Source organism: Chelonoidis abingdonii, chromosome 5 (genome assembly GCF_003597395.2).
Source record: "Chelonoidis abingdonii isolate Lonesome George chromosome 5, CheloAbing_2.0, whole genome shotgun sequence".
NCBI classification, from domain to species: domain Eukaryota; kingdom Metazoa; phylum Chordata; order Testudines; family Testudinidae; genus Chelonoidis; species Chelonoidis abingdonii.
In genome coordinates this window covers 41,502,187-41,526,533 of record NC_133773.1, presented here as the reverse complement: position 1 = coordinate 41,526,533, position 24,347 = coordinate 41,502,187, and the positions used below count along the sequence as shown (strand labels likewise).

General features: G+C 40.0%; 1 long non-coding RNA gene across 2 annotated transcripts; it reads right to left on the bottom strand.

The window, feature by feature from the left end:
- Position 1: 1 nt before the first annotated feature.
- On the bottom strand, positions 2–24,333 carry LOC116814725 (uncharacterized). 2 transcript variants are annotated; one of them, XR_004371324.2, is made up of 3 exons: positions 24,271–24,333; positions 2,950–3,027; positions 2–103 (listed from the first exon to the last, which is right to left on the bottom strand). It is a non-coding gene; the product is annotated as an uncharacterized LOC116814725 (long non-coding RNA). The 2 variants fall into 2 exon arrangements; XR_012656032.1 differs by lacking the exon at positions 24,271–24,333 and adding an exon at positions 20,361–20,501.
- Positions 24,334–24,347: the final 14 nt, after the last annotated feature.

The window sequence follows — 24,347 nt, the reverse complement described above, 5'->3', positions numbered from 1 at the left end:
GTTGATATCAATAGAACAACAATATTTAATGAACTAAGTGGTAATGTAAGATCAATTTTATTTCAACAGTAATGGTCTCTGTAGCTTTTCTGCATGATACTTCCTGTAATACAAAAAAGAAAGATGTCATAAGATAAGTACAGTATAGTATGTTCTTTGAACTTTAGTATATGCTTCCCCCGCCACCCCCCTAAGCACAAAAGTGGCAATAACTTTAAGTATATATGGGCTATACAAAGTCAAGAGTGACTGAGAAGCAGTTAAGTTAATGTGGCACAAGTTACTTCAGCTGAAAAGAAAATGATGGAGTCTCTCTGTACAAAGACACTGTATAGTGTGTGTCATTTTGGTATATTTGCTTTGTCGGACTTGCTAAAGAAGGAAAAAAAAGCAGCATTAATATGCAGGTTTCTCAGATACCATGTGCACACTTGGGGCATGACAAATAATGAATTAAAACAACAGATTCAGTAGCTTTGTTTGGAAGGGAAAGATGTTCCAACCTGCACTGCTATATTCTAGGAGCTGCACTAGAATGAGTAATTTTATTTTAAATATACTATATCCAATTTGCTATAGTAATACACAAGGGAGATGCAAATTACAGGTATACTGCTGTTTCTTACCCTCATTTCTGGAATTATATAACTACAAACTGAAGTCAAAGATTTTCAGCTCTCTATTGAAGATGTTTACACGCTCACTTAAACCTTCTACTTCTAGATGATTTGGTGTTTCAGGTTATGACTCATCATTTTCAACACAATGTATTTTTGCTTGAAATTTTAAAATTCTAACTTTAAAAAATGAGTTATGACCACGGTGAAATATTACGCATGTTTTATTGAACAAGAGTGTCAGATATCAAATATATTAGCCCTTTTTCAACTCAGGTCTTTATATTTTTGGGCCCAGACTTCCATGAGTTCTTTGGCTGAGCTGATGGCTCAGACCATCAAACTTCTTGATGTCAGACCAGGTGACATCCCTCAACATTGTAGCTGGATCAGCACTTCTAGCTTCTTCAGACATAAAATGGAAATGTCTATGAGTTTACTGGCTCAGCACCGGTGGTTAAAGTAGATAAAAAAGGATGGGGGAAATTCACATATTATGATGTTCGGATGTTTTGATTTATAGATTCAAAAGCCAGAGGAGACTATTGTGGTCATCCAGTCTGACTACTTGTATAACACAGGCCATAGAACTTCCCCAAAAATAATTCCTAGCGGATATCTTATAGAAAAACATCCAATCTTGATTTTAAAATTGCCAGTGATGGAGACTGCATAACAACTCACAATAAACTGTTCCAGTGGTTAAACTCTCACTGTAAATATTTACACCTTATTTCCAGCCTGAATTTGTCTAGCTTCAGCTTCCAGCCATTGGATCATGTTACACCTTCCTCTACAAGATTGATAATGGGGTCATCAAATATTTGTTTTCCATGTAGGTACTTACAGACTGGGATCAAATCATTACTGCCAATATGAACCATCACCAATGGGTCCTTGCCCATGAACTTCAGAAGCCTATTCAATCTTAGCGTGGCATCTCATGTTCTGGCTCCAGAAAGGCAGCACACCATCCTGTTGTCCACTTGTCCCTTGCAGAATGTTCTTTCTATTCTTCTGAGTACTAAATGCAAACATAGGTGTTGAAAAGAGGCAGTGAAGTGGCATTTATCATCTTGAATGATGAAAGATGGCACAGAGCAAAGAATGAGGACAAGGGAATGTGTATGAAAGAAGCAAGCTTTTATAAAGCCAAAGTATGTGCACGTACACAGTGATACACATACAGCGCGGGTCTGTGTAGAGGAACAATTCTTGTGCTCCTAACCACATTCCTTCTGTGGAGAGCCAGAAAAGATGAGGACCACTGCATTTCCCCTGGATTCTAGGCAGGTGAGGGGAGCTGGATGTGCCATGATTTCTTTCTTTCCAGGAGATAGTTAGCTTGAACAATTTCTCTCCTCCTCATGCTGTTCCCCAATGAGCATGTAGGCTTGGAGTCCCAGAAACATCTTACGCAACAGCATCTTCTCAGGCTCCCATTTCAGATTCTTCTGCACAATAATTCCTCTCTCCACTGACCAATGAGAAAGCAGAAGGGAGGCAGAGCAAAGTTCCTTACATGTGTCTCTTTAGGCCCTGTCTTTAAATAGAAACCATGAAGACCTAAAGCGCTCGGAAATGGGATGCAATGTGATTTTTCTCCTTTTATCACATTTTCAGATTTATATGAGGCACTAAACACTATGCTTTCACAGGTATCTCTCTCTTTCACAGGTTCTTTCAGTTTTACTTATCATATGATCTGATACTATTATTTCTATTTCCAGTTTTCAGCCATAGAAGTTCATCTCCAACTTTAGTCCCTGTACTCTGCCTACTTCTATTTGCAGTTAGTACTTCTTTGGCTTAAAGACACATTTCATTGCTCTTTCTTTTAAATGGCAACTCAGCTGGAAAAATTGTATCTACTTTTCTTTAGTTAACAAACTTGTTTTATTGTTTTATCTAAACCAGTGTGTTTGGACTGAAGTGTTTGGGAATCCCAACTTAGGATAAGAAGGCTGGTGCATAATCATTACCCAGTGTTGGAATGATGGACTTACTATGAGCTTGCACTATCCAGAATACTGAGCAGTGCAAGATGCACATTTCTTGGGAACAAGGCTGGGACTGAAGAATTTGTGGGTGTTGCCCTGTATGTAGTTCATGAGTGGCTGGGAGAACATTCATGTATTTAGCTAGGAGTGAATTTACTGGCTGAAGACTGCATGAGCAGACCAGGAGTGGCTGTTCTGGCAGTAAAGCAATGTAAAAGGCACCTCAGGGTAGCGTGTTGAGGGGACAACACTGTTGAACAGTCCAGATTGTACCCTGGGGAATGTCACAATGTCATGCATGTCTAACTTATTTCATCAGAGATTTCACACACCTACTTCATATTCTTTATGGTGGTTTTACCATCTTCTGCTGGATTACATTTCACTTCAAATTGTTCTTCAATTTCATCCTGCAGAATAAAAATATTGGTCAGTAACAGAACCACATTGTTTCTGTTCTTATTAAACTGAAGCATTCATAGACCTTCACATCCCATTTTCATAATATTTTGGTTTCATTCATCTTGTCCTTGATGAGATACTTGCTGACAGCTAACATTTCTCAGAATACCACTAGACAGACAAGCACATATTGTGGCTATTGATGAAGTCTTCTCATTACAGTATTATATATTCCCTTGAAAATATGAAACTGACAATAAGCACTACATTGGCTTTTGATCAAGTTCTTGATCCTGTAACCTACCTCTCTGTTTCAATACCTACCTCAAGTTCCTCCTATGTAGGGTCAAAAAGTACCACTACCTTCATCTATATACTGGACAGTACACTGACTTTCCTCAAGCAACCATGGAATTAATGTTCCTTTTCAAAGTGGGTGCATTGCCTTCATCAAGCACAGCCACAAAGTGTTTGTAATGCTTTAAATGCAGTCTTTAATTAGCAATGGTAAGATCAGCAGGTGTGCTGATGAAAATGGCATGCAACACAGCCTATCACTTTTAGATGTGTAAATAAATTCCCAGTGGATGTGATTTTTTTAAAATTTCATGGGACACAAGACTGTCTCCAAAAATTGTCACTTCAAGGGAGGAAGTGTTAATTTCATGCAAGTGTAGGTGAAAAATATATTTAATTAAATTTAGTGGCATGCAGTTCATGGAATATGTAGTAAGCATAGAAAAACGACAGCCCTGTTATATGGATGAAGAATAGAAAGGCACAGTCTTCGAGTTTTCCTGCACAGTCCTCATGAAACAATGAGTTTGCTGAGTCAAACTGGTAAAAATGAATGCAAATATAAAACTATGCCTCAAAAAAGAAAATATCCCAGTGTAAACAGTTTGGGACTCACCACCCGGCGCCTTCTGCTGGTAACTCTGGGAATTAGCTTGATTCCAGTGGAGCGCTCCCTCCTGGCGGTGTCCCATCCGTTGTTCCACCCTCTGTTGGTGTCTCTGGACCCGCATTGCTCCCTGCCCGGCAGCGTCCTCTTCGAGACCACTGCCCTCTGGCAGTGCCCCTTAGTCCATCTGCACCCCCTTCCAGGGATCGATAATCAGCAGTCCTCCACTCCAGCCTCCATGTGCAACCACACACCCCCAAAGTCTAATCTCTCTTGTCAGCGATCTGGTGTGGTCTACAATGGTTGCTTCCTATGGCCCACGGCTGAATGTACTGCAAGGAGGAAGGGGAGGGACCCAGGCCCACCCTCTGCTCTGGGTTCCAGCCCAGGGACCCTCTGGCATCAGCCTCGCTGCCCTCTTTCTTTCCCCTCCTCTGTCTGTTTCTGTTTCCCTGGGCTGCTTCCCCTATGGTCCTTTGTACCCACTAGGCCCTTCCCCTCAGGGCCTGCAGCCTGGCGGCTATAGGCTAGCACCTTCTAGCCTCCCTGAGCCTGCCCTGCCCTGCCCTGCCCTGCCCTGCCCAGCACAGCGCTGCGCTGTCTGCAGTGCTAGTCTCCCCCTTGGGGACTGACCTTCCCCTATCAAAGGCCTGGGACAGACTGACTGCTCCTGCTCTGGGCAGCCTTTATATATGGGTGAGCCTAGCCCTGATTGGTTCCCTCCAATCTAGGCCCTGATTGGCTCCCCATAAGCCCTTTTTTGATTGGCTCCTGGGCTGTGCAGACTCACTGGCCTGCCACAGCCCATTCTCACAGGGAGTGCGGCAGTCTGCCCCACTACACAGAGTATTTCATTTTAAATTAATATTAATATTCTAATACAGTTGCTCCAAGATTTTCATATTTTCCTGCTAAACTTCTCTAGAATTTGCTATTATATACCAAAGGATCTTTCTCTATTATTATTTGTATTACCATGGTGCCTAAGATCCCCAGTCATGGACCTGGACCCAATTGTCTGTACAATCACAGAACAAAAAATGGCCCCTGCCCTCTTTTCTAGGTGGGTCAAGAGTTTCTCCAATTCAGGCCCCCCATCCTTTTCTTGTATAATGCTGTGTATAAAACAAGAAACAATATACTGCTTAGCCCAGATCTTTGATTTTTAGCAGGATATGCCAGTGGAATATGAACAAGCTTCCCAGCTGTGGGCTCTATATATTACTTGAATTCACCAAAACTGAAGAAGTCTGTTTCCTCTCCCTCTTTGCCCACCACCAATACATTCTGACCTTTTTATACATACTAGTATACCATGTGCACTGAGGTAATTTCATTAACATGTTAGTTGGAGTTATCAGGGTTTGTTCCATAAGCTTGTGGTCAGTATTGATAGACAGTAAGCCCAGGGATCTTCCTAATTGAATGGATATGTTATCATCTTAGGTATTAATAGGCAAATAGATTTACCAACGAGCTGATCATCTATACAATGAAATACATTGAGAAGTCATAGCAGAACTGAACATGAAAGGGGAAAGAGAAATCTGCTCTCTGCAGGAAATACATTATGTGGCATTTACAGTATTTATTGTAAACCGATATGTTGGGCTGGTTTACTAAAAAACAAAGGCTACAAATAATTTATTTGTAAGCAGGAATAATATAAGCATCAAAATAATTATTGCAAAGTAAATGTGTGTAACCAGGGAGTCCATTTTCGATAACTTAATAAAAGTAAGAGAATCATCAGGTTATAAATATCCTCTACAATTCTTGTTGCTGCTTGTGAGTTGTAGAAAGATACCTGGCTTTTACAGGAAAGTTTGTTGTCCTTTACACAAGTGTAAATTTGGAGTAAATATATTGGTTTAACAGGTTAGCTGAGCTTTCCTTGCTGAGATTTCCTATTGGGGGGTGTTAGAATATTAGTCAGCATTCCTGAGGGCATTCCCACGTAGGGTTTGTCATGTCATGACCATTGCTGAAACTTGTAAGAGGTGTTCTCTCACATGCTCAAAAGCTTTAACTCCTCAATCAGCACACAGGATCTGAAGCTTTCTATATTTATTGACTTAAGTGCACAGAGGGAAATTGCAAGTTACAAAGCAAAGGTAGTTTTCTAAAACTAACTTTTTTTAAAAGGAACAAACAAGACATGTCAAACTTTACTATTGCCCTTTCCCTCCATTGGTGCTGAAAGCTATAAAAGCAACAGAACCACTGTATTTCCACTGCGGGAGGGTCTACAGAGAGGCTGAGTAAGAAGATCCACACACACTGCATGCTACAGAGCCTCTCTCTGCAGCAGCTTGCAGGGGTATATTGTGAGAAGAGCACAGAAATAGCCCTGATACTCAACCTCTGTGTAAATCCACAGGCTTCACCCTCTCTCCCCACAGTTCTGTAAGAGAAGTGCAGCAACCCCAGATCTTAGTACAGTTTGTAGGCTAGAAGTGGGGCTGCACGTTCCGTGCACGCCAAACTCCCAGGGAGATAGAAAGGATTCATGCCCCAAGCCCAATCTACCCTAGACCCCCCGCACAAAACTCTGTCACAAGGATGATCAAATTTGGCCTTGAGAAGGAGAGAGAAACAATCACAAGTACCAAATGTACTTACTTATAGATATAAACAAATGCTGGTAATACAATTGCTCACTCAAACTTTGCATTTCCTTCAAAGGGTGAGAAGGAAATATATTATGAATATAAATCATTTACTCTATTATTACCTGCAACAAATATCACAGGAAAAGGAGACCAAAACCATCAAAGCAAATAGAAAACTGTCTGAAGTGGAATTAGTATATGCGAAATATATCATGGTGAATTCAAATGAATAATACTTAAACTTGACTTGCTAATGGCTGTGTTTCATTCCATCACACCTAAATCTTTTATTTTATTTTTAAATAGATCAATCCATCTTATTCCTTTTATTGGTTCTTTATATGAACTCAGGACAATTCTGTTTTTCACTGTACTCAGATATGGACAAATTTGGTGATTTATAAAATCTGCCCGCAAGCTGTTGCAAATTTTAATATATCCCTGATTTAGACATGTTTTCATTTTAATTGACATTTTCTTATTTGACACACAAAAATTTCCATTGAGGGGGAAAAAAAAAAATCACATTTTTCACAGGATCATGGAAATATCAGTAACAGCAGACCATAAATCACCATGATTTCTAGATTAAAGAACTTTCCCCATAGAATGAGTTTGATAGAGAAGAAATTTTTTCTGGACATAATTATTTCATTTTACAAAAATGAGTCCAATTGTAACAGGATTATCACATTCTGAAGGCAGCAAAGTTTCTGTTGACCTGTTTAATAATTAATCAAATGTAACAATTAATTTTCAAGCTAATGAAACAAAAAAAAATTAATAATGGAAACTTCTCCAGACAGAAGAAAAGGCAGAATCCACAAAATCTCACTTTAATGCAGAGAAAGACAGACACTTTTCTACTATAAATCTGGAATGGATAAGACATTCCACACATTTATACTCCTGCAGCCACAGCTTGTGTCTTGTTCATTCAAAGAGAATGAGAGAGAATCTGCAGCAGGGAAAAGAAAAACAGGGGCAGAGGAGGTGTGAAGTGCTGGCAACCTTAACGATAAAAAAAACAAACTGAAAACATATTGACTTCTGTTGAGGTGAATGTCAATAATTATTGACCCAACAGGTATATTTCAGATGAGACGCTCAGAGATAATACATCAGTAAATATTTTATTTCAAGTCAGTGTGTGGTTGTTTTCATCAATAGACAGGTCTGTTTGTTTATTCATTAGTATTTGGCCGGGAGCCGTTTATGAAATATATTGCAGTCACATTTTTCAAAATGTTTTTAAATTATCCCAGTCATTTAAGTGCATCATTAAGCATGTAGCCACCTATATATGAGATCTTCAAAAGCAACAATTTCTTCTGTACAAGAAAGCCAGTTATTCAATGTAGAAGGAAGCAGATTCTGCCATTAATTATTTTCTGCCTAGTAAAACAGTTGCATACCACTGCAAATTCATGTTTAAGTATTTTTGTGACTCTGGTGGGACTCTGTAGGTTGAGTGCTCAGATGTTGCTATCCAGAGACAACATGAGAACTCTCTCAACAGGGGCTGGCTGTCATGGGTATATTCCCATTGCCATTGTCTAGCAACTGCAGAACATATCCAAGGCTGCAAAGTTCTTTACAAACATAAGTTAATCATAGTAATTCTAACTGATAACACCCCATGTTATAGATAATGAAACTGAAGCACAGATAGGGTAAGTAACACACAGCAACTCAGAGAAATGAGCAGGAATAGATCCTATCATTCCTGAATCCGTCTTGTTTTAATCATTAGAACACACACCCATATGGAGATAAATAAAATTAACTTGATACAAGGGGAGATTATCACATATTTTAAGGGCATCACATTTTTTTTTATTTCCTCTAATAAACCATTTGAACTAGGATGGGTATTGCTCCGGTTATGCTGGTTTGTGTAGTCCTGTAGAATTTTTACCAAGCTGTGAGGTTTCTTTCCTTCAGTTTTTTGGTTAATCTAGATAATTTTTTGATCCAATTTCGCTGCCATCAGTCATTTTTACATCCTGACTAGTGAATCAGCGTACCTGTACTAGTGTTACAATATTTTACTGAAATATTAATTCAGTTTTCACTGGAGATGGAACTCTGGTCTCAAGCTACGAACGTTCCATATCTGTGGAACCTTGGCTAAATTTTCATTTGCCCTTTCATTAATAATTATGGTACTTGTCTGGTCAAGATAACACAAAATCATTCAGCTGGGGGAGTCTGTAGAAACCTGAAGATCACAAAGAGCTATTATTGTTTTAAATCTATATGCAATGTGATATGTCAAAATGCGCAAAAAGATAAACTAAAATTAAGACGGCTACAGAGATGAAGTCTAAACATCATTAATCTAATGTAAAACAGTTGTATGGCAGCAATCAGAGAACTGAAGCACTCAGCAGAGGAAGGTCAGCAAATTGGTAATTTTTTAGAAGGGGAAAAGCTGCTCACAGCTTTTGAAGAGTTTATGAGTCCTAAAAATACACTAGGGGCCCCATAAGTTACTATCAGCTACCAACATTTCAAATATTTAAGATTTTACTTGCCAAACAACTTCTGCTCATTACTACATAGGCACCAATGAGGTGCACTGAATTAGTGTCTTAGAGCATTTCTGAAAATGATTCAAGTAATAAAAAAATGGTAAGTTTCCAATTGCAAAACACTCTTAAGCATTCCCACTGCTGCTAAAGTGGCATGCTCTTGTCATTTTCTGCCCATATATCATTCTGAAAAAAGTGGCTGATTTTCCTAGTTTTGAGAACTGTTGTGAAAATATTGCATAAAACACACTATCACTTACTTATAGAAAAGAACAGTTAAAAAGAGATTAAACAAAAAAATAGTTTAATTTAGAATGTGACGTCAATCACTTTGGATTCATCTTATGTTCAAGACTCACTGGGACATAAAGGAAAACGAACCCACAGCGGAATACATGCAGCTCCTTTAGAAAGGATCAAGTATACTGCTAAGTAGTTGCAGCACTGAGTGAAACCTTAACGTGCGTTATCTCTGTGTTTCAGGATCTAGATGTTGCAAATTCACCCACTTTATTGGTACTAAATTCAGCAAACACTAAACTTAAGGGAGGCACAGCTGTCAATAGTCATTGGGATTTGGCCTTTGAAGGAAAGAGAAATTATGGAAAATGTAGTCTCCAAAAAGATAGGGCTGATGGGAGGTGAAGGCTCAGATGGGTCACATGACAAGGTTAAGTAATTAGCCCAAATTCATATTACAAGTCACTCCCAGAAATGGGAACACAACACAAAAGTACTGATTCCCATTTCCCTGATCTACTCACTAAAAGATACATTTCATCCTATTTTAAGGAACTTCCCTCTTATTTGTATTACAGTAGCTGTATCATTGATCAGGGCTCCACTTTACTAGGCACTGTACAAACAAATAATAAATAGATGGTCCCTGCCCCCAAAAGCTTACAATGGAAATATAAAGTGAGACAGCAGATGGATGCAACAAACAGATACGGGTGGTGGGAGAGAGCACAAATCAACGAGACAACCCCTAAATGGGATAGGTAGTGCTTACTGAATTATTTTCTCTTGTTAAGCAGATAGTCTGTACAGTTTTTCTGTCATACTACAGTAGATCGTCACATTGCAATTACATTGCATTTCTGCAACAATTTCAGTAACAGCAATACCACATGGGTCAATTTATAATCCCGTTCTGTTCTGTTCTACAGTGCATGCCAAGGTCAGGGAAACAGCTAATCTGTATGTCATTGCCTCAGGCTGCTGTTTTGTTTTTGTTGCCTCCCTCCCGCCCACACTGTCTTTAACATATTTAGGACACTTAAAGGAACTAATCATGTCAAAGTTGTGGCAAATCAGTCAGAATAACTACAAATGAGGTACAATATTGCTTTAGATAGCCCAATTTTCCTTGGTATTAAGAGTGATCTTAGCCTTGAAGAGCTTGGTATAAATATCTGCCCTTGAACAGAGTGGTTCCACTCGCCCACCAGCTTGGCTATTTTAAAAACAAAGAACATCATCAAGAAAAATGCCATATTTTTACTTAAATTAGATTTCAAAGAAGGGGAAAAATGGGGGAACAATTAATGTCAAACTGCTTCTCACATTATTGACCCATCTGGTTTCAATTTTTTCCTTCTGGCAACATCTCATCAGGAGGCTTGGATGATGCCATCATTGCAGAGAGAATTTGCTGGTAACTAGTATGAACTTTCAAAAGATTAGACAGGATTAAAGAATTTTCCCTCCTAACAACATTGGCAGCACTGACTATTATGCAACAAGTTTCAGTAGACTGTTCTCCAAGTCCGAGTTATGACCTAACAATGAAGTGGTGGTAATCAAATTGTCCCAGTAAGCCCTTTCTTCACTTATTTTTCTTGGCTACCTTGCAAAAGGGTCCACTGATTCTCTTTAATTGCCTTTTTTGGTCTTCAAAGGAAAAAGAAAATCCAAGAAGAGCCTTCCCAAGTTTTCTTACAGCATGAAAAACTGGAAATGTGTCAAGAACTAAACTCCAAGAAAATTCTGCATATAGCACCAAGTATTATTTATTACTTGTTCACTGCCATTAAAAATATATAGGAACTTAAAAAGATTTGTTCTTTACTTTCCCTGTGAGCTGGAGGATGAATTCTGATGTAACTCCATAGTTAAAGTTGTAACTGAGTTTTGTGAGCTTGATTTGCGCCCCATCTCCTCCACAGCACACCAACTCATTCAGCCCATAGGAGTTTTCCTTACACAAACACAGTATCTTTTCTCACTTTCAAGTTACTGATGTAAACCAAATATTTCTTGACCATATTCTCAAACACATGCACTTCCTGTCATAACAATCCAGATAACCCCCATGTTTCCTAAGCTTTCTTCCACTATTAACCGACACAGGAAAAATATGATAAAGTATTCCTGTAAAATTAATAAGTTGCTAGTTATATAGGGCTAGATTCCATGATGCAGCAAAACTGCACTGAGAGGGACAGGGCAGGATGGAAGATGGAGAATACTGGTCAAAATTGTCAATTATTTCCCATGATCCCGAAGTCTGTCTCTGCCTGAGTTAGATCAGTGCAACTCAGCTCATAGTCCCAGAACATCTGACCTGAGCAACACAAAAAAATGGCCAGGCCAATCCTGCCATCACTCCTGCTCACTCAGCCACATAACAAGCAAAGAGGTCCACATGATACACAGAGACTGGGAGCAGTAAACAGGACTGGAAGGCAAATTAAGTAGAAAAATGCCTGCAACGCTCCTCAAATTACCATAAGGACAGAATGGATGCAAGACCCTGGCCAGTGCCATAGTGGGTACTGAGTGCTGGTCATAATGCAAGTGTAACACATATGCTGATATAGACAGAATTCATAAAATGAGGAAAGGTGGTTGGTGCTAAATTGCACCAGGCCCTTATGGTCAGTCTGTATTCCCCAAGACACTGAGGATGAGCAAAGAATACTGGCAGGCTAACCAACCATCCTCTTCTCCTGGGACTTGATGCATAATTGATTCAATCAGCAGACTGATGGCAATCAAATTGCTTTTGGTCAGATGTGAACTCCACACTCCTACCTCTGGTTTACATTAATTTTAGCAGCCATATTTGTTACTGAGGTGATAATATTTGTCTCTGTCATCCTTACAAAGAACAACGAGCCCACATCCCAAACCTGCGTGTATGGACTTGCAACCACAGCATAATCCATTGGACAACAAGCACACTGTTTGGTTGGACTCTGAGTGCAAACCATGCAATTGTCCTGCAACAGCAAAACAGGCCCGTTCTTGGACAACTCATGCCCCAATGCATTCTCTAACCATTCATTCTGGCACAGCCCAGGTTGTTGACTCATACATTTGTGTGAAGAGAATCTAGGTTTTTGTATGGATTTAATCTGGTTATTCATGTTCAACAGGATTTGGCCCTGATTTTGCAGACATTCCAGGGGATTTGCCTCATAGTTGCAGCAATTTGACTATACAGAAGGTGGGAGGGAAACATTCATCTTAGTTGCTGGTTTCTAATCAGCACGTGCCCAGTCTTGGAGTGGTGGCATTGACCTGGACCCAGTGTATTTGCACAGCAAAGAGACAGTTTTCCTGTCTGTCATAGATTGAGGAATCCCTCACCTGTATCCTTAACCATCGCACAAGGAAAGGGTAGTAGGGATCTCTCCTGTGGAGGTAGATTGTAGAACAGTTCATACATGGAGGTGAAGCCATGGGGCCTTCAAGGCCATTGTCTGCAATCCCAGTTCTGATATAATAGGGGTAGGATTATGGTTACACAAGCACATCTGTTTATTGTCATTAACATGTTAATAATGTTGCATCCACTCGCTTTAACTTATACAGAGTGTCTGTGTCTCATTCCTTGTTGTTAGTCATTTCAGGAGGTTGCTTTGAAATTAGCCCAAGTAATACATTACTTGCAGAGTCGTTACAAAATATTTGGAAGAGGGCCACATGTACAGAGAAAATGGGATAGGAAAAAAGATCTCTTTCTTTCATAAAAAGTTCTCTGGTATTTCCTCTATGTCATGGGGGTATAGCTTTTGCAGCATACTCCATTTAGAACTCTAGTTGGCATTTCTCAGCATTTTACAATAGAAGTTTATTGTATTAACCACTCTCCAACTCAAATCATCTGTCTAGAACACGAAAAGGGATTCAGTTCCTGAATAAATTATGCACTCCAAACTTACTGCTCTTTCCAGACTGAAATGGACACATCTATATATTACTCTTCCCTTGTTTTCTCAGTTTGATTCTGTATGTTAAGGGTGTATTATTCTAAGAACAGGGCACATGATGTGTGTGTGACTGTAAATCCAGCCTGGAAAAATCTATTTTGGTTAATAAGATGCAGGCTATAACAATTCAAAACACAGACTTATGTGCTTATTTGCATGACAATACCCAGCGTGGTTTTACTGCTCACTAGCACAGACCTGGTATCAAAGGTCTAGGGAAAAGAGCAAAGATTCTGCGATTGTGTTTACACCAAAAAGTTTTCTTCTCTCTCTCTTTCTCTAACACTTTGCTTTGTAGGTGAGAACTGTGGAGTTACACCCAATTTTTGCTTCCAGATTTTTTTGTGAGGTATTTTGTATCACCCATTCATCTACATGCTAGTTATTTATATAGCACCAGTCACCATATATTATCTAGATGTGGCTATCTCATGTAAGTTCCAATCTTAGTCCTTTTAGAGTCATTGGGAGTGTCAAGCTGCCTGAAGTGGCTCAGGAGCGTGAGTACCAACCCCAGGACATATTGTTAAGAAGCAGGGCACAAACCCCAAACTGTTTGTGAGTTCTATACTCAGATTTCACCAAAGTATCAAGTGTGAACTTCTCAAGCACTGCAACAGCCTTAACATGGAGTCAGACAGTCCCAGACAAGCTTACCTTTGTGATAGATAGTACCTCAATATTCAGGTTACTCCTAGTCCCAAAGGACCAGTCACTTACCCAAGTTCAATTGCACCTTAGACCCTACACACCAAAGAGAATGCTTGTGGCCAATCCTATAATAAATTAACTAAAAAAAAGGAAAAAGTTTTTTACAAGGTTAAAACAAGTAAACATACAGACACAAATGAGTGGTCGCCCCGTCTCAAAAAAAGATACATTGGATTTGGAAAAGGTTCAGAAAAGGGCAACAAAAATGAATGGGGTATGGAACGGCTTCCGTATGTGGAGCGATTAATAAAACTGGGACTTTTCATCTTGGAAAAAAGAGGAGATAGGACTGAAGTCTACAAAATCAGGACTGGTATAGAGAAAGTAGATAAGGAAGTGTTGTTAATTACGCCTCATAACAGAAGAGCTAGGATCACCAAATGAAATTAATAGGCAGCAGGTTTAAAACAAATAAAAGGAAGTATTTCTTCACACAATGCACAGTCAACCTGTGGAACTCCTTGCCAGAGGATGTTGTGATGGCCAAGATCATAACAGGGTTGAAAAAGAACTAGATAAGTTCATGGAGGATAGGTCCAGCAAAGGCTATTAGCCAGGATTGGCAGGGATGGTGTCCCTAGCTTTTGTTTGCCAGAAGCTGGGAATGAGCAACAGGGGACGGATCACCTGATGATTGCCTGTTCTGTTCATTCCCTCTGGGGCACCTGGCACTGGCCACTGTCGGAAGACAGGATATTGGGCAAGATGGATCTTTGGTCTGATCCAGTAGGGCCATTCTTATGTTCTTATGAGTTACAGTCTTAGGTTCCAAAAGGTAATAGAAGCTGCTGTAATATGCAAGCTCTATAGTCCCCCTAGAGATAACCCAGGATAAGCAGCTGGGGATCTCTTGCTGATGCTTAGAAATTTTGCCATCCCAAACTCCAAGCAGTATAGAGATCCAGTTTCTTCCTGTCAGGGATTTTTATTCCCTTTCCTCATGGTTCAAATTGACAGGACAAGACCACATGTATATCTCCTTTTATTCTTTGATATTTCACAATGGTTCATTTGCCTTCAGTGGGCTTTCGTGGTGGGTGAGACCTAATACCTTCTGTAGAAAGACAGCATTTCACATCTGATGACCTGTTTGATGACTTACACAATTACAAAGTTATACTGAGTGTTGGCACTGTAAAAACTAACAACATGAGGTACAGATGTTATAAGTGAGATAACTACATGAAGCATCCTACAAGCATTTCATAAAGTCTGAACACTAAACACATTTTTATAAACCTAACATCTATTTAACAATGCTAACACATAGATGAGCCAGATTGGTTTCCAGCTATGGATTGTCAGTGTTCAGCTGAGGCCTAGGGCCTTGGCATGAGCTGGCACCTGATCTGCCAGCATCACAGCGAGTTTTACCAATGAGTTGGGGAAGAATCAAGGATCATCTTACTTCAACAATCCCATCATGATTATGTATCAGAAGTTACAGATTAAAATGTAAGTGGCAATAAAATGTTAAGCACAAGAAAATGTCTCACTCAAAAGGCAATATATTAATTAAAACATACTTAGCCTCTCTTCTCCTTCCCACTCTGTTGGTATTTAATAATAGAACAGGTATGCTAACCATTTCATCACATGGTCTGTCTGGACATTTCGATTTCTAGCATTCTTCTGAAAAGTTCTGAGCAATTTTGAATTAAATGATAGATTGAAATACACCAAACTGTCATGCCTAAATGATTTCAGAGCAGCCCAATCTTATTTTAATATAAAAATAAGAAAAAACTTCTAATCTGAGATTACCTTGGGAGCCAACATGAAGATTAGCACCCAAATTACAACCTTTTCAGCTGTTTAATTGTGGATATTAAAGAACCTTGGTCTAATGGATGTAACATTACCCATTACCACTGTGACACGACATCATACAACACTGCAATGTTGTCAATTTAGAAAAGCCCATTAATGTTTTACTTTTCCAGACTCTGAAATATGATTCCTGTACTAGCTGACAGTTCTCTTCAGAACTGCCAACATTTAACTTGGTTTTAGTGTGATAGAAACCAAGGTTTAAATAAAAATTCCGACATCTTTTGCATACAGTTCATTAACTAACCATCATTAGGCTAACATGGAATAGCATTTTTTAGCATCATTAAACTGCTTTATATTTTCATCCATCACAAACAGAACTGCCTTTCCCCTTATCATTCTCTGTAAAACACAAGGAAGTGCTGAAAGAAATATTATTTAAATAATATAGGCAGCATTTATTTTATACCATATAATTCATACTTCATTAAATGCACAAACTAAACAGGAAATGGTAACCCAACAAAGATCTTATGCTCACAACTGAACAAACCTGCAATAATATAACAGGCATTTTGATACAATTTATGCCACTTCATCCTCAGTTTGCAAAACTCTGCCTTTTTTTTGTGCACTACACAAAATTTGCACGTTACTTTTCTATAATGTGTATAGCGAAAATCATTTACCCAGAGGTCAACACTTGGAGTTCTGGAATACTTTGAAAAGTTTATAAAATTGTAAAAGCCAGTATCACACGATACTTGCATTCTTGTCAGTAGTCTCAGCGGAGACCACAGAAAGAATGGGCTTGTACACTGATCTAGGCTCTTGTCCTTGCTGAAAAAGACAGACTGTGAGCGAAGTTCATGGTGTACTTGTTAAATGGATAGAATGTTGACCCCTATCTGAAGCAGTAAATTCATTTTACAAAATCAAGTAAGTTTGAATGCGGGGGAAGAACTTCATAACTATTTTATAAGTTTTATGGAAATTAGATTAACAATTCATACTATTGAAAAATATTTCCTTGTGGAAAAAAGTAACGTTAGATGTTGTGTATGAAACAAACAGTTAAACAGCTATAAAGTCTAAAAGTAGATTATTTCCCTTGGGATGAATTTTTAGTTTCCAATTTTAAATTAAACGTCTCCTTGACATTCTTATGTTTTTAAAATTGGCAAAAAATCTACCTAGAACTGGGTTTGAATTAAATATTTTTAAAGCCCATGAAGATTCCTGAAATAAATCTATTTCATGAGTTAAATGAAAAGGCACCGATTTCATATGTAAACAGTGCCATCTTCTGGTAGTCCAGATGCAAAGCTAGCATAAAAATTCCTCCTAATTTATTTGCATTCCAGTCAGTGGGTGTTTTCCCATTGCCTTTGATGGGGCTGTAGCAAGCCCAAAATCAATCTCTTCTTCCAAGAAAGAAACAGTCATCTGAATAAGTACACTTTACAAAACACATGCAATACTATTTACATTATTCAAAAAGAAAGTAAACCTTAAAAAAAATCCTACAGGTTTATATATTTTGATTTTTAATTTAAAAAACTCCACTAAAGAAATTGACTTAAATTTCCAGATGATTTTTTTCCAATTTGCATGACTGAGCATTCAGGTTTTGGGGGATCTTTGTCAAGAAAAAAACTGAACTTCAAACAACCATGTCCAATTCCTCTCATCAGAGTTATTGGGAGAGGAAGAAAGAAGTCTAGGGTCTCCTAATAGCTCTCAACAATTACTTGACGTTCCCTTTTTTCCCCTACGATTTTACAGTACTTATCTGAAGCATATAATTAATCTTTGGATATGTAAAACTGTAGGTGAAAGAGCACCGGATTAAATTAGTTATAATACTAGCCCATGGTTTACGTTATTAAAGATGGCTTTAGCCAACCAAAACAGAAATAATTGTTTAAAATATTTTGATTGTTGATATTAAGTGCCAGTGTATATCCTGTAAATCCAATACTAGAGATACAAAACTACAAAGGGAACCTTTTAAAAACAAACTACATCAACAAGAAAGAAACTGAAGTGAGCCAAACTGTACCAGTAATATAAGACATGTCAAGAAGTTCAGAATTTCACAAAAACAATTTTCTTGGCACTTATTTCAAGAATAAAATGTTCTATCAATTATTTATGTAACCTGTGATGCTGAGTACAGGACCTTCACTTGTAACACAGAAATGCCCAGACACTGGTGGACTGTCACACTTTCTGTGCTTTATTCTAGCCAAAAGTGATTTAATACTGATGCCATCTACTTCCCGAGAAACAATACATTTACTAAAAAGAAAGCCAATTTCATGCATTTTTCACATGTTATTTCTATTGCACACTGACAACTCCTGACCTATCTTATGTATTTTCATAACACACAGAAGAACTTCAATGTACAATAGCTAAACCTGCCATGCTTAGGGTGACCATATGTCCTGTTTTGGATGGGACAGTCCCTTTTCAGTTCTGTTCTGGTCGCCCCTATTTTTTCACTAAAATTGGGCATTTGTCCCTGATTTGTGCAGGCAGCGCTGGTGTCATAAACAGATAGTTAAGGGTTAATGTCTCTTTTACCTGTAAAGGGTTAACAAGCTCAGTGAACCTGGCTGACACCTGACCAAAGGACCAATCGGGGGACAAGATACTTTCAAATCTTGGTGGAGGGAAGTCTTTGTGCTGTTTGTTTTGTTCTTTGTTTGCTCTTGGGGCTAAGAGGGACCAGACGTGCAACCAGATCTGTCTCCATTCTTTCTAAAACAGTCTCTCATGTTCATAATAGTAAGTACTAGCTAGAAAAGGCGGATTAGTTTTATGTTTGTTTTCTTAATTTGCAAATGTGTATTTTGCTGGATGGATATTTTACCTCTGTTTGTTGTAACTTGTATCTTAGGCTAGGGGGGAGGAAGTCCCTCTAGTCTATATAAGCTGGAGGCCCTGTAAACATTTTCCATCTTGATTTTACAGAGATAATTTTTACTTTTTCTTTCTTTAATTAAAAGCTTTCTTTTTTTAAGATCCTGATTGATTTTTTCCCTTGTTTAAGACCCAAGGGGATTGGGTCTGCACTCACCAGGGAGTGGTGGAGGGAAAGGTTAATTCCTCTCTGTTTTAAGATTCAAGGAGTTTGATCACAGTGATCTCTCAGGGGAAGTCTGGGAGGGGGAATGGTTTATTTCTCTTTGTTTTAAGACCCAAGGGGTTTAGGTCTTGGGTCCCCCAGGAAAGAGTTTGGGGGACACGAAGTGTACCAAAACACTATATTTTTGGTTGGTGGCAGCGCTATCAGATCTAAGCTAGGAATTAAGCTTAGAAGGGTACATGCAGGTCCCCACTTTCTGGACGCTAAAGTTCAAAGTGGGAATAATCCCTTGACAGCTGCGTTCAGAGATGTCCCCCTAGGCAGCAGCCCCCGCTCTCCAGCTGCAAGGCTGAACAGAGAGCGGCAGCTGCTGCCTGGGGGTCAGTTCTGAAGGCAGTGCTACCCACTAGCAGTTTAATGGGAGAAATTTGCTGCTGGCAGGCAGCACTGCTTTCAAACCTGTCCCTCTGGGCAGCAGCCCCCGCTCTCCAGCTGGACACTGCAGGTAGTTCTTATGTCTGGGTCAAACTGGGACAGTTGTCCACTGCTTGCATCACAGGATAGTGAGGAAGTTACTTAAAGGACTGTGCCTCAGAGATGTATAATCCCTTCCCAAGCAGCCTGGTGTTCTGGTAAAGTGAGCATGCTGTACACATTAGAATGGTGCACTCCTTTCTGAGTTCAGTGACTGCAGCCACTGGTTTTTGAGCAGGATGCACCAAGAGTACAGTGACAAAGTGAAGAGCTGTGACTGCTGCCAGACACAGGGTTCGGTCTGAAGGCAATGATGCCTGCCAGCAGCAGCAGAGAAATTTTCTGCTACAGGCATCACTGGTTTCAGAGCTGACCCCCTGGCCAGCAGCCCCACTTGGCTGCAAGGCAGAGCAGAGAAGTAAGGGTGACCTGGTATTCCCATCCTTACTTCTGCACTGCCTCAGAGTCTGGGCCTTCCTTACTGTGAGGTTCAATATAGAATGCTTTGACCAACTTGACAAAAGGCTGTATAGAAGCACAAAATCAATTGTCTCGTTATCTTCCAGACTGGAACCATCAAAGAACACCCATCACTGAAAGGTGGCAGAAGAGTTTTCGAGAAATGGACCGTAATGCAGTACAATACATAGATCTAGCCAAGGCTGCAGAATTTGTGCTGTATCTGCCAGGTAAGACAGCATCTGTTGAACGTGTCTTTTCAATTATGAATGGTGTGTGGTCTACTGAAAAAAATCACATCTGAATGTCTCCACCATGAAGGCTGTCTTGTCTGAGCGAGTTAACTTTTCTCTAGACTGTACTGCATTATATGACAAGGTGCTGAAAGGCAAGCAAATTTTCAGAAAAATAGCATCATCAGAGAAATACAACTGGTATCAAGCAGCTTCACACCCTGAACAGCAGCAAGACAAGGAACAGTACCAGTAACTACTGAGTTTTAAGTAAAATAAAACCATGTATAAAATATAGGAAACTGCAAGTAAACTCCCCTGAGCACTCACCATCTCTTATCCAGTGTCCCATTTTCAGTTTAGGGAAATATGGTCACCCTATCTATGCTGTAGATATAGATCTGGAAAAGGCACACCTAGATGAGAGAAGGGTCAGTGGCAGAAGAAGCCAGTACTGAAATCAGAAGAACCTCTGGATGAAAGCTGTGAGGCCAGAGGTGAACAGAGAACTCATGTATGGTAACAATTATTTAAATTGCTAAATATTAAAAAAAGATATTAAATGAGGGGAATAGCGAAGTTACCCAGCAGGAATGGCAGCCTACTCTGTACTCAGGAAAAGCAGCAACAAAATCTGTGTCCATCAGCTACCCAAACTTGCACCCCAACACCCACAAAGTTGCTTAGTGGAAATCTAACAGTCACACTTAAGAGAAAAAGAAGTGAGAATTTTGCCATGCCAGGAGGAACTGTCTCAGTTCAGTGAAGGAGACAAACTGGTATCTGTGATATGGTGTATAAACTCCAGTCAGAGCAAGGAGGGATTAAAAGTCTAACCTTCAACGCCTGCCATAAATGTTGAGCTTGGAAGATATTTAGAGACTATGGTGGTGAGCAGCAGTGTAAAATCTTAAGGAGACTTCAGGAGTGGAACAAGAAATAAAAGGAAGAATAGCAAGTTTTAGACTGCTGGCTGCCTCAATAGAAAGAGGATCTCTCTCTTCTAAGCCTGGAAAGAACTGGATCTAAAAGCCATGAAAACTACAGGGAAAGAAGCAGCAATAAGGCTATCCTGCCAGTGAGAAGACTTGCTTTTCCAGCTGGATGTACAAAGCCTGAGGGCTGCAGTTGGCCAGTAAGATGCAAAGGTTTTCTTTTCCTAGGGAAGAGAAGTTTCATTGTACAGACCACTTATCCTTGGAACCAGATCCATCTTTTCAGCTCCTGCTGAAACCTTTTGGATTGACACTGAGCTACCATGCATTATCTAAACCAAAGTAGATGGAAAAGGAAAAAAAGGTATGTTAGCCACCAAGGCCAATACTAATGAACTTTAGCTGGAATTTCAAACATAAGAACAGATACACACACATAATTACTGTCTATAAAGAAAAGCAGCTAATCAGGAAGAAAGGGTAAGTACATCGGGAGCGGGAGCAAACTCTGATGTAATGCTGAACATGTAGATGTGGAACAAAAGACCACAAAGAGTTCCAGAACATTTAGAAAACGAGAAATCCTATTCTACTAATGCCAAAAGACCTTTTAGGAATTATTTCGCAGAAGTGGTGATAGATATGGTGCATGGAGACCTTTCTTCTTTCTCCCTAGAGTTGGCAACTGCCCAAGGAACATAATTGTAATATACTATTTCCAACAGAAAGAAATAATTATGAGAAAAGCCAAGGAGGATAAAGGATATCTTATGACCTGCCGTGGATCAGCAGTTAAAGTAATCTTTGAGACATATCAAGAAAATACAGTTTAGAGCTGTATGGGATTATGATAACAGAAGGTCTAAATCAGTTCGTAAATACACCAGAATGGTCATATAAATAATAAAGTCTCAAGGCAACTGTATTGAGACAACATGAGAGGGATTTCTTCATCACCAAAATACAGTTAGTTGCCATAGGAGTCATTGGGGATGTAAAGGAGCTAAGTTTGTATGAGATGACATCTTACCCCACACTTATGATTTTGATTTTGCTATAGGGTGATTAAAGAATCCAAGCAGTCAGACAGCTTTAGTGATTGAAGGCAACTTACTGATTGTTGGTTTTAGGCATATAATTTGTTCCAGTTGGACCCAATGTTTTTCCATGTTAAAGTGTACCCAATCAACTAGAGCAGAAATATGGAAAGCTTGATAACAGAAGTGTCATTTCTCCTAGTCCAACTGGTCAATACAGTGCATTTGCTTTTTCCCTTTATTCCTAAACTATACAGCCAGAGAATCCAGTTAAAATATGTGGAAAGCTAGCTGGAGGGAACAGAAGCCAGGGACTACAATAGAGGAGAACATGATAATGCCTGAGAGCTAGAAGAAAGAAAAACAACCACTGGCCAATTTGTAACTCAACTGTATCCATTTAGCTATTACTGCACACATAAATTTACAGTCAGGCACACTTTGATATGAAGCGGGCATCAGCAGATTAAAGCATTGTTGCTGTTACCTTTTGTTTCAGTAGCTAAACTGGCAGACCTGACAGGCACCAGCAATCAGGTGAATCAGCAGTGGAGAAAGCATGCACTGTAGAGACATTCCATCCAAACTGCCACAGTAGTGGGTGTAATGGGTCCTGGCTCCCCCTGGAATTGGTGTACTACTGAGCCCTCTGACCAACTAGCCTGGGCTCTCTCTCACACTGTGCTGCTGTGACAAGCTGCAGACTCGCTCCCAGTCCTACAACTCCACCAGCACTCACACAGATAGGGACACACACAGCTGCAGTTACATGCTGGCTCTCTGATCAGCCACTGCATGTGAACCAACAATAGAGAGGCTACAGCCAAAATAACCACCAGCTTCCCAGCCTAGGACACCAGAGTTGTACCATCCTGCCCTGGTCCAAATCCCAACCAGTATGAATTTATTACCCAGTTCGCCTCCCCTTCAATGTGGAGAGGAATATGCAACAGCCTTTGCCCCTTGCGCTATGATTCCCAAGCGCTTTACTCCAAACTCACTGGTTTAGATTAAAACTTAAAATAAATTTATTGACTACAAAAGATAGATTTTAAGTGACTATAAGTGATAGCAAACAGAACAAAGCAGCTTACCTAGCAAATAAATACAAACTACACCTAAGATACTAGAAAGACAGGATATGAATTAGCAAATTCTCAGCCTAGCTGATTATACAAGCAGCCTGCAGATTCTTAACGGAGAAGCTCCAATGGCTTTACAGCTTGGAATCCCCAGGTCTGTCACATACAGACTAGAAATTCTTTTAGCCTGGGTTCAGCACTTCCCCCAGTTCAATCTTTGTTTCTCAGGTGTTTCCTGGAGTCTTCTTCTGTGGGGAGTGAAGAACAACAAATGATGTCACTCTCTGCCTTATATAGCTTTACCATATAGCAGCAACCCTTTATTTAAAATTTGGTTCCCAGACCGATTTGTGGACATCCCAAGATGGAGTCCAGTCCAGAGACATGTGGGCTGGTCACATGCCCTTCAATGTATCAACAGGCCATTGCTTGCAGGCTGGCCAAAACACCCACAGGAAGGTCAAGCTATTCCACAGTCCATTGTCTTTGCTGATGGGCCATCAGCCCTGTCTGGCTCCTTCATTGTGTACTTGAAAGGCTGTGTTTTCCAGAGTAAGGCATTTGAAATACAGATTCCCTAGTCAATATTCATAACTTCAGATATGGGGAATGGAAATGTATTTCAACAGGACTGGAAACATGTTCCTTAATTTTCCTGTCATTTTAACGGCTGTACTTTTACTTCTCATGTATAGAAACAAATTCTGAGTCTTGCAGATAGAAAAGGAGATGACCTGGATGTATTCTAGCTATACTGAAAACAGGAATGTAAAATGCTAACAGAATGACTTTCCCGCCACCTCCGCTCCAGAGTATTAAAATACTTCAACTACCTGCCCAACTAGGTGTTGCAGTCCCACTGCTGGGTCCTGGTGCGGGTGGCGTTACAATACGCCAGACTGCACTTTATCAGCCATTTCAAATCTCTCCCCACGGAGCAGTGGCCAAAGCCCTCGGGATCACACATTTGGCGGCAGCTCTCCCTCCCCCCCGGCTGATGCAGCTGCAGACTCTCTTCCCACCTTGCTTGCAGCTAACGTTTGCTTTTAGAAACACGGGGGTTCCCCGGGATGGAGATCTCCCCCCGCTTTGCAGTCACTCGCAGCCCTTCCTCCGGTGCACGCGCGGGGGCTCCTAATCAGCGTAACAGCCCAGCGCGTTTGCAATTTCAAACCTCCCCGCCAACCTCCGTAGCTCGACGCCAGGCGACGCAGTCTCGCACACAGCACGCTGCAGGCGTGGAGGAAGGGCACGCGCTGCACC